Source organism: Papio anubis, chromosome 7 (assembly GCF_008728515.1).
Source record: "Papio anubis isolate 15944 chromosome 7, Panubis1.0, whole genome shotgun sequence".
NCBI classification, from domain to species: Eukaryota; Metazoa; Chordata; class Mammalia; order Primates; family Cercopithecidae; genus Papio; species Papio anubis.
Window position 1 is genome coordinate 70405343 of NC_044982.1, and position 12166 is coordinate 70417508.

At 36.5% G+C, this 12166-nt stretch overlaps 1 long non-coding RNA gene across 6 annotated transcripts in view; it reads right to left on the reverse strand.

Annotated features, from left to right (window-relative positions):
- LOC103886190 overlaps positions 1 to 12166 on the reverse strand; it is a 206121-nt gene that overhangs the window by 24179 nt on the left and 169776 nt on the right. For 5 of the 6 annotated variants that reach the window (XR_004184947.1, XR_004184952.1, XR_004184946.1 and 2 more), the window contains one exon: positions 8147 to 8401. This is a non-coding gene — a long non-coding RNA (uncharacterized LOC103886190). Of the gene's footprint in view, positions 1 to 8109; positions 8402 to 12166 lie in introns of those variants that run through there. The other variant, XR_004184948.1, reaches the window with a different exon arrangement.

Consider the following 12166-nt stretch of genomic DNA (forward strand, 5'->3'; position numbering starts at 1 on the left):
TTCCTCTCAGATATTCTATTTAATTCAATGATATATTCCAGGTAATTTGTGGAACAGAATGAGAAATTACCTTAAACAAGAAGACTTTGGAATTTACTAAAATATATCTTGTTGAAAATAATTAATGGAAGCAGAGTTTGCAGAAGTAAAATTATGGCATTAAAATCCCTCATTGCATGAATTCATCTTCCAAGTGGCCTGCCTTGGAGCGGGTGTAGAGATAAGGGCATTGTGGCATGAACAATGTTGGTAATAAAAGGCATGCTATTGATATCAATGTGCCATGGTATGTGGTGCTTTTTGTGTGTTTTAAGAACAGAGACGGTAATCCATATAGTGTTCATCATCTCCCACTTAAACTACTGATCTTGCTACCTATATTCCTTGGAACTATCCTAGTAATCTTTGGAAAACATAAATCACATAACACTACCCACCCACATTCAAACTACTAATGGTTTCCCACCATAGTTGAAATAAAAATCCAAATTGCTTTCCATGCTCTATAATACTCTAAAAAGACCTATCTCTAGCCTGCCTCTCTGACATTATATCTTCTACTATTTTTCCCCCTTGGTACTCCATACTAGTTACACTTGTGGTATTGATAGTTCTTAAATATTCAAAGATATTCCTTCCCCCAGGGACCTTGCATTTTTTTCTCCCCTGTATCTCACTTTTGCGTGAATTCCTTCGTCGTCCCATTCAAGAATCTGCTTATATATCATCTACAACTTCTATTCCCAGCAACACAGCAAACTACATACCTTGAAAAAAAAAACTTTCCCAGCAGAAAACAGCTAACATTGCTTTAAAAATACATTTTTAGATATTTTAATAGTTTGAGAAGTTTTTTTAAAAAATCATAGAAACCAAAAAGTTAAAGCAAAAACATTAATCTCAAAAGGTAAGAGAATACTGAAAACAATGCCTGTCCTGGGACAATGGCTGATCCCTGATAGTCCAGAGCTGCACTGTTCGATACAGTAGCTACTTGCCACCTGTGACTATTTAAATTTTTAAAAATAACTAAAAATTTCTCAATTACATAAGCCACATTTCAAGTGTTCAATAATCACAGTGGCTGATGGATACCATGTTGAACAACACAAATACAGAACGTTTCTATCATTATAGAAAGTTGAATTGGACGCTCTGATCTCAATTTTTAAACAAAACCTAGAGCCCATTGAAAGAGAAAGTTAGATTGGAGACCTCCTCCTCTTTCAGGTACACAGATCCCCCTAAAGAAAAAAACAGTACACCTACAGGGAACATCTGAGCTAGAAAGAAAATCTTTCCTCCTAAAAGTAAAACAGGAAAAACAATGCAGGTCTAAGCCTTGACCCCAAATTGAAGAAAAAATATTCTTTTAGAATACATAACAATCTGTTCTTCATGTATGTATGGAGCCAGAATTTTTTCTACCTCTATGATCCCATTAATTTGAAGCTGAGAAATTTCTTTAAGGCTGGAATGGGAGTTCACCATGTTCCCAACAGAAGTAAATGCAAACCATCTATTAAGGAACCTACCCTAAATCCCAGGCTTCAACAAAATCCCTGCAAAATGTATAAAAATATATATGCTCACAAAAAAAGATAAAATACAAGAGTAAATAAGATACTAAAAGTGATCAGAAATCACTGAAAGAGTAACTCTTTCAAATACTGTAGATATTAGAATTATTATATATAGAATATAATGGCTATGTAATAAATACCATTAAAATAAGAGTATCAATACTACAATTAATAACAATTAATAAATGATTCACTACATACAGCCATTATGGAAAACAATACAGAGCTTCCTCAAAAAACTAAAAACAGAACTGCCATATGACCCAGCAATCCCACTGCTGGGCATATGTCCAAAAGAAAGGAAATCAGTATGTCGATGAGATATCTGTACTACCATGGTTATTGTAGCACTATTCACACTAGCCAAAATATGGAATCAATCTGAGTGTCCATCAATAGATGAGTAGTTTTTTTTAATGTGCTATCTGTAACAATGAAGTATTTTTCAGCCATAAAAAAAGAATGAAATCCTGTCATTTGCAGCAACATGGATGGAATGGGAGGTCATTATGTTAGTGAAATGAGCCAATCACAGAAAGACAAACATCACATATTCTCACTTATATGTGGAAGCTAAAAAACTGAATCTCAAGGAGGTAGAGAACAGAATGATGGTTACAAAGGCTGGGAAAGGAAGTGGGTATGGGGACTGAAGAAGAGTTGGTTAAAGGGTACAAAAATACAGTTAGAAGGAATAAGTTCTAGTATGTGATGGTATAGTACAGAAATTATAGTTAACAACAATTTATCATATATTTCAAAATAGCTAAAAAAGAATTTTAATGTTCCCAACATAAAAAAATGAGGTGATGGATATCCCAATTACTCTGATTTGATCATATATTGCATGCATCCGTCAAATTATCACATGTATCCAAAAAAATGTACAACTATGATATATCAATGAAAATATAAGACACTACAAAAATGATTAGGTATTTTTTTAAAAATTAAATATCTAGACATTTAAAATATAGTAAATAATATTAAACAGATTTGAAATGATTAAAGAGAAAATAACTGGAAAATAAATCTGAAGAAATTACACAGATTACAGCATAAGATAAAAAAGTGATTAAGTGACAGGAGACTAGAGTAATAAATCTAACTGAAGTTTGGAAATAAGGTAATAGAAATAGACAATATTTGAAAAGTAAATGGCTGAGAATTTTCCCAAATTATGAAAGTCATAAATTCTCAGGTTCCAGAAGCCAAACAAATGCTAAAGGGTAAATAAAAAGAAACATATATGTAGAGATATTGTAATGAACCTGCAGAATAAAATAAAAATATTTTAAATACACAGTAAATTTTAAAATACACAGTAAAAAGGCAAACCAGCAACAAAGTAATATCAATTAGACTGACGCCCGACTTCTCAAAAGCAACAATGAAGCTAGAAGTAAATGGAATAACAACTTCAAGATTAGATAGTTATGACCTAGAATTATATACCAAGTGAAACTGTTGTTTCAAGAATCAAGGCTGTGTCAATCAAACTCTATCTTAGATCAGGGTCTCTAGAAACACAGCTTGAAACAGGAATCTCTATACAAGTGACTAACTGAAAGACTTTTCTCCTGAGTAAATTATTATAATATAAGGGGAACAGGATAAGGCAGGGAAAGAAACTCAAGATGTGATTTCAGCTATAGTCTAGCCCCAGCCTGACCCCAAGGGAGTTCTGGAGTATGATTATCACCACGTGGTTGTCCCACCTTGAGGCAAAAGGCTTAGGCTTTTTTCAAAGACCCAGGTGGTGTTTATTAATTCCTTACATCAAGTATCTTCTCCATCAACAAGACTTTAACTGGTGTTTTAGAGCCATGTTAAGACAAACAACTTAGGCATTATTTATAAGCTTTACTATTTTCATTGTTCATTAAAATTTTTTTATATATCATGGCCTTAATATCTAGTCTTTTTAAAGTTATGTTATATTTACACTCAGGGAACATGATATTAATATATTCACCACTGAGATTGTCTGTACTAATATTTTGCTACATTCCCTTTAGATTGTCCTTATTTTCAAAGAAAAAAAACATTACAAATACAGTTACAGTCTCACTTTCCATCTCTTCCTCATTCCTGTCTACTCAGAAGTAACCCTTTTCCTGAAATAAGTATTATCATACTCATATATGTTTATTTCTTTCCTTTGGATAAACTTCCTAAATGTTTGATACTCTATATTCAACGTTGCCTTTTTTTTTAAGCCACAACATTATGTCTCTGAGACTTGCTATGTTGATACATTCAAATCCAATTAATTCATTTCATTCTTAGGCATTCTACTGGACCAACAAACAACAGTGTATATTTTTCATCCCCCTGCTGTTTGACAATAAAATTTTCTTAGCCTGTAACAATTAACAACTCAGAAATATACATCTTTGTATATGTCTCCTTGAACAAGAGTGTCTCCCTGATAAGCTCCCAGAAGTAGAACTGTTGGGCTATGGAGAATATGCATTGTCAACCTTACTTGGTAGTTCCAACATAGCTTTCCAAAGTGTTTATACTTATTTTCCCTCCCTCCAGCCATGCCTTGGAGTTCTTGTTTTGTTAGCATTATCACCAACATTGGATATTATCAAACTTAATAAATTTGTAAATATAAAATGTTATGTCCTTGTTTTAATTTACATTTCCTAAGAAAAGAAGTTGGACATCTTTAATATATTTATTGGCCATTGTTTTAGTTCATTTTCACACTGCTAATAAAGACAGGCCTGAGACTGAGTAATTTATAAAGAAAAAGAGGTTTAATGGATTCATAGTTCCACATGGCTGGGGAGGCCTCACAATCATGGCGGAAGGCGAAGGAGGAGAAAGGCACATCTTATACGGCAGCAGGCAAGAGAGAGCATGTGAGGGGAACTGCTGTTTATCAAATCATCAGACTTCATGAGACTTATTCACTATCATGGGAATAGCATGGGAAAAATCTGCCCCATGATTTAATTACCTCCCACAGGGTTCCTCCCATGACACATGGGGATTATTAGAATTCAAGGTGAGATTTAGGTGGGGATGCAGCCAAACCATATCAGCCATCTATCTTCCTCTGTCAGTTTACCATTATATATTTTAACAATATTTCTCTCTGAGAGTATTGATTTCTAAGAGCATTTTATATATTCTGCATATTAATATTTCATTGGTAATATGAGTTGCAATGTCTTTTCTCAGTCTACGACTTTTATTTTCATCTCCCACCTTTTATACAGAAGTTTTATGTTTCAGTGTGTCAGAATGTATTAATTTTTCCTTTCGCGCTTTCTCTGTTTAAGAATTATATCTTAGGAATAAGTTCAAGAGAGCTATTGTACAACATGGTTGTATAGTTAATAACATACTTTGAAAATCACTGGGTAGATTGTTTTTACCACAAAAAATGATAAGTATGTAATGTAATGTGCATGTTAATTAGCTCAATTGAGCCATTCCACAGTGTATACATATTTAAAAACAATGTTGTATACAATAAATAAAAATATATACAATTTCTATGGGTCAATTAAAAATTTTTTTTTCTAAAGGCATAAAAATATTCTCCCATTTTTTGATTGAAAGTTTTAGAGCTTTGCTGATCACATTTAGGTTTTAAGCTATCTCGAATGTATTTTTGTGAATGATGTGGTATAGCAATCTAATTTTATCTTGTACTATATAATGGCCAAGTACCTCAGCATCATTTATTGATGATTTTATCCCCTTTCTCACATATGAAACTCCCAAGTATATGGTCTGTCTTCTCTCTCTTCTTTATCGTCAATTTGTCTAGCTGGGAAAGTATCTCACAGTTTTAAATAGTGAGGTTTCATATTACTGCCAAGAATCTGTAAAATGATTCATCACATGTTGTTCTTTTGTCAAGTTACCTTAGCTAAGGGCTTAGGTTTTTGTATCCTGGTCCCTCCAATCAGTCAGCATTGACTGCAGACTGCCCCCAGGGTAGGAGGGCCTAACTTCCCAGGCATTTCTGAGCAAGGTGACTCCCAGGGGCCAAAGGCAATTCTCTGGAGAAGACTGCAACTATAAGCCATAAGCAGTCAACAGTCACAGTAGCAGGAAGACAGTTATACCGGCCAGGTAGAAGGGATCTGGTGGGGCACCAACAGGTTCTAGTACATGGCCCAAAAGGAAAACAGATGGCACACTCAAATTAGGATAATTTAAAGGTAGTATATTTGCAAAGGACTAGTGATAAAGGTGTGCTTGGGGGTAGGTAAACTACAAGAGATAAAACTGTTACTATTTCTAGAGCTGGGGTATGAAGGGATAGTGTGGCTGCTGGAACCAATAATTAGAGGATCATGTAGAGAGAGCTGCCTTGGGAGAAGCAATGACCTTCAGCCAAGGACTACAATCAGTCAAGGTGACCACTGAGGAGAGTGGAGCAGAGAAAGAAATATCCTAAGAGGTTCTGCACAGCAAAAGAAACTACCATTAGAGTGAACAGGCAACTTACAGAATGGGAGAAAATTTTTGCAATCTACTCATCTGACAAAGGGCTAATATCCAGAACCTACAAAGAACTCAACCAAATTTACAAGAAAAAAACAACCCCATCCAAAAGTGGGCAAAGGATATGAACAGACACTTCTCAAAAGAAGACATTTATACAGCCAACAGACTCATGAAGAAATGCTCATCGTCACTTGCCATCAGAGAAATGCAAATCAAAACCACAATGAGATACCATCTCACACCAGTTAGAATGGCAATCATTACAAAATCAGGAAACAACAGGTGCTGGAGAGGATGTGGAGAAATAGGAACACTTTTACACTGTTGGTGGGACTGTAAACTAGTTCAACCATTATGGAAAACAGCGTGGTGATTCCTCAAGGATCTAGAGTTAGAAATACCATTTGACCCAGCCATCCCATTACTGGGGATATACCAAAAGGATTATAAGGCATGCTGCTATAAAGGCACATGCACACGTATGTTTATTGCAGCACTATTCACAATAGCAAAGACTTGGAATCAACCCAAAAGTCCATCAGTGACAGACTGGATTAAGAAAATGTGGCACATATACACCATGGAATACTATGCAGCCATAAAAAAGGATGAGTTTGTGTCCTTTGTAGGGACATGGATGCAGCTGGAAACCATCATTCTCAGCAAACTATCGCAAGAACAGAAAACCAAACACCACATGTTCTCACTCATAGGTGGGAATTGAACAATGAGATCACTTGGGCACAGGAAGGGGAACATCACACACCGGGTCCTATTGTGGGGAGGGGGGAGGGATAACATTAAGAGATATACCTAACGTAAATGACGAGTTAATGGGTGCAGCACACCAACATGGCACATGTATACATATGTAACAAACCTGCACGTTGTGCACATGTACCCTAGAACTTAAAGTATAAAAAAAAAAATAGAGAAAGAAAAGAAATATCCCATTCTCACTCTTCTTCCACCCTCTAATCTCCTGCTGGGCTCCTCATTTGCTAAACCCAATGAGAAGCCAGAGGAAGTGTTTGTCACAGTGTCCACGGGCCAGCCTCCCAGAGAGGAGCTCTGTGGGAAGGGCAGAGAGTGAACCTAGAGGGACAAATGCACAATCTCCTGCACGAAGGCAAATAAAAGGTGTTTCCAACAAACAAATGTCACCTCCTCTGAGCAGTCTTACCAACCACGCTATCTAAAATAATGTGCCCGCAACCCCTGTCCTTTGTTGGTTCTCCAAACTCTTACCCTGCTATTTGGCTTCAAAGCACTATATTCACATGAAATCATATAAAAAACTTCCACACAATAATGAAGAAAGTCAAGCATATGAATAGAAAGATGAGTAAAGATGAACAAAAATAAGCAATTTGCCAAAGAAAAATGTAATGTTTAACTACATTTGTAGTCAAAAACATAAAATGTATTATAAAATACATGATACAGTTTTCACCCATCAAACTGACAAATGTTTTAAAATAATTTCCAGTGTTAGGGTTTGAGGAAAACACACTAAGGTAGAAATATAAAATTGGTGTAATGTTTCTGAAGAGTAATCTGAGAATTTATATAAAAAATTTACACTATTTTACCCAGCCATTTTACTTTTAGGGATGTATTCTAGGAAATGGTTCAAGATGTTCTCCAAGATGATCGTTATTTATAAAGGCTAAAAACTGCCAACAATTTATATGTCCAACAACAGAAAATAGCTTACCAATGTTTCCCCAACTGTGTTCCTTAGAGCACTAGTCTCATGAAATTCTGCTTGAAAAAGTGTTCCACAGTCAACTAAATGTGGAAATACCCTTGGAATGAAAGGCAAAATGTATAATGTAGCCCAATATGGTGTAACCTGTGATCAGGACAAAAGTTAAGCAACTACTTGGGTTCAGAAGTGGGTCAAAAATTATAAACTTAGCCTCATTAGCCCTGTGTTCCAACCACCAGAACTCATTAGTCTGAGTTCAGTTTAATTATTGTTTTAACTTAAATATATTGTTGTTATAAATGAGGTAGTTCATTGTTTATCATTCGTTGTGTAACAACATTTGGAAGCTGAAAACAATGAAAATTTATTATCTCACATTTTCTGTGGGTCAGGAACCTGGGCATAGCTTAGCTGGATGTCTCCGGCTCAAGGTCTCTCATGAAATTCCAGGGAAGCTGTCATCTAGGTCTGTGTTCTCATCTGAAGGTTTAACACAGGAGGATCACCTTCTAAGGTTAGTCACGTCATTAGCAGGCTTTGGCTTCTCACTGGCTGTTGGTCAAAGGCTTCCTTCTGTTCCCTCCCATAGGACAGCTCAAAATGACACCAGCCTCCTTCAGACAGAGCAAGCCTAAAAAAGAAACCATAGTATTTTTGCAACCTAATCTCAGAAGTGGTATCTCATCATGTTTGTCATATTCTATTTGTTAGAAGCAAGTCACTAGTTCCAGCCACTCTCAAGCGGAAGGAATGACACACAGGGACAAACACCAGGAAGCAGGGATCACCAGGGGCCATATTAGCAGCTGCTGACCACAGTCACAGTATGAAGGCCCTTGAAATTCTCAAGTGACAAAGGCTTGCTAAGTAAGAGCTTCTCTAATCACAATGGAGGTCTGACAGAAGGGGTGTGCCAAAATGAGAAGCTGAAATTGTAAAATACATGGGTAAATAGCCAACATCAGTTTCTTTCCAATTTAGTTTGGTGAATATTCTGGCTGACTAGGTGGGGTTCTTGGGTCCCAGGGTGGAAAAGCAGGGGTAAGTGGGGACTAACAGGAGAGAGAAAGGGTGGAGAAAATGATGGAAATGTCTTCAAAACCAGGAGAAGCGACAACCAGGACTGCTCCACAATTTTGCCAACGGCGAATTCAGCTTTATTACTACAATGTCACTTCAACCTTTGATGGATAAGGGGTTCATTTCTGATGTAAATTATCTAGCCCTCTTATGTCTCATCAGCTTCTTCCTGATTTTACGTACATTTTTGCCATTTCTTGTTCTTCTCATGGCCTCTGGCAAATTTAGGAAGGAAAGGAGAAGTAGTAAAATTCAAACCAAGCCATTGTTATAGTACATTTTATCTCCAGAGAGAATATCATTTTCCTCTCAATGCTTATGTACTGACCCACATAACTGGATACATTAGTAGGAAAACCCTACTTGATTGCATAATTCAGCACAATCAATTTAGGGAATGTTACAGATTTCTTTTGATCTTAAAGTCCTCAAACGTGGGACCTCAGTCAATAAATTTGTCAATAAATTGCTACCCCTCTTTTTCAACATCTGTAGAAATACTGTTTTACCTCCTGAATTGACACAAACAATCTCATCCTGCCTCCAAGAAATTACTCCGTGAGACGTGTGAAGATTGTGGTCTATTTCGGACTCCCCAAGAAAAGCTGCATTAGGATATAATCTTTTTCTTTGCCCTTCCTGGGATGGGCTAGGTGACATAGGAAGTCTTTTCTATTTCCAATTTTACAACTCCTCTCAGCAAACAGCAGGTAAACAATTTTAATACAAGGCCATTTTCATTATGTGTCTACTAGAGAACATGCCCCTGCCTTAAAATAAACAGTAGTAATACAAAAAAAAGTTTGCTCATACAGTAATAGCAACCTTCCAGAATTACAGTGATTGTGCCGCCCAGCAGTAAAATACAAAATGTGGTTTTTATCCCAGAAGACACAGAATTTATTATTTTCCTCCTACCTGGCTTTTTAAAGCAAGTGGAGCCAGATTTCTGAAAGAACAATTCAGTACATTAGCTCTCAAATACAAAAAAAATACATTTTCAACATTGAAATGAGTCATTTAAAGCAGCACTTCAACAAAATGCTGTCCACCCTGCCCTGGTAATTATGTCATGTCTGGTGTGTACTAATTTACACAGTGTATTGTTTTCCTGAATAATTAAGGCTATTAAGCTGAATTCAGAGGCTGTGATACATCTACAGTCCTTAATTAATTAAACAAGCACACAGAGAAGTTACTGACAGGGTCAGAGCCTGGTCTTCATGCTCCTGGTGGGAAAGATGCTAAAGAAATGGGTGAGAAGCATTGTCACCTGGAATGTTCCTTCATTAACAATTTTGGATTCATAGAAATTTGCATAGAAGGGGTGGGAGGGACCCAATCCAAAGTCATTTCCCAGAAAGTAGACATTTTCATTCAGTCCTTCACAACCACTTGCCATTAAACCACCAAACATGACAGTGTTTAAAAACAAAAGCCCGTAATGAAATTGACCACCACTTCTCAATAGTTTCATTGAAGTAGGGGTTTTCCAATATACTTACTTTGGGCTACCTTTAGACCAGGGGTGTCCAATCTTTCAGCTTCCCTGGGTCACATTTGAAGAAGAATGGTCTTGGGCCACACATAAAACATACTAATACTAATGATAGCTAATGAGTTAAAAAAAAAAATCCTAATGTTTTAAGAAAGTTTACAGATTTGTGTTGAGCTACATTCAAAGCTGTCCTGGGAAGCATGTGGCCCACAGGCCACGGGTTAAACAAGCTTGCTTTAGATAGTACTATGGCTCATAAACTAGATTAAATCCGGGAAAGATGCTTTCTCCAGACTTTTTATTCTCTTTGAAGCCACCAAAAAACACCACATTCATCCAGCCTACTAGATCTAAGCATTCTGTGAGTCAGCCACTAGCAACCACTAACACATAAGAAAAAATCCCAATTGGTGTGGGTTTTAAGGTCCTAAAAAAAATCATAACACTTCTGCTTTCTTTGGAATTTCACCCAATACCAATACAGTACTTTGCACCCAATGCACCTGTGGCCAGTTGCCTGCCCCAAAGGCAAGGAAGGGATACCCAAGAGCACTGATCTTGAATATCTTTTCTTCATAGTTATAATGTGGTCTTTTTCAAGCATGTCCTCAAAAACTTTTTAAAAAATCTTTAAACACATCTTTTAACAATTCTCCATTTTAAAAGAAACTTTATGTAAATGCAAATTTCTATTACAAAACAAAGGTGTATTGATTATTTCACGATGACTTCATTTCTGGCAAATTTTACTTCTCTCTTTCACTACTCCTAGTGATTATCTTACTGGTGCAACCTATGTTCCTGAACACAGACGCTCTGTCAGGAGGAGAGGAACCCACTGTAAAGAGAGATGCTATCAAGCAAGTGCCAGTATACGGTACTATTCTGTGTATGTTCCTGCAACGTAATTAGGAGCTAAGTATAAGAAGATTCAGAACTCTTTAATGCACTTAAAATTGCTGTCATGAGGCAATGGATGGCATATTTGCATGTGAAAGGACTGTGAACAGCACGTAGGAAGAATCGTGAAATTACTATAGTATTTATTATTATAACTTGGTGTCATGCTAGTCTCATTTTAGAATGAACTATAAGAATAGATTAAATTAGTGCCATTTTCTTTCCTTGTTAACATCTTTGTCACAAGAACAAGCTGTCAGAATTTTTGTATCTAAAATAGTCCATGGATTATTCCTCATGATACTTGGCCATTTCCAAACCCTGGGTTTTGATTGGTTGCTCTCAGCCCTGTCCTTTGAGACATGTGGGTTGAACACAGGGAAATAATAATCTTTTAGGCAACTAATCAGGTTGCAGACAACCTGATAAAGGTAGGACAGACAGTATAATGTTACAATTTTAAAACATAATTCGATCAGAAAACATTGTCTCTTAAGAAAATGCTTTTGACCACTACTGAAAAATACTTTTTCATATGTGACTTCAGAATAGAGACTACTCTGAGGTACGTAATCTTATTAGTGTCTGTCTGAGTTTTTTCACTGTCATAACGAACAACAAACATTTCTCTGAGGCATCGGGAGCACCATGGTCTTGTCGACCTTGAGACAAGTTGTGATCAGAAGTCTATGATCTGTTACTTCTCATGTCTGTAACTCGCTGGTTCTCTGGCCTCAGTTTCTATATCTAACATGGATTCCTCTTTCCACTGTGATTTTTCCTCAGCCACAGTTCTCCATAACCAGGTGACTGCTTGGTCCTGATGTGCCCAGGGCCACCCCACTTTATGTCTGTGGTCTTAGCATAATTATTAGAAGCATCTTCTTGCACTCTCAAAGTGTGCCAGTTTAGACAATA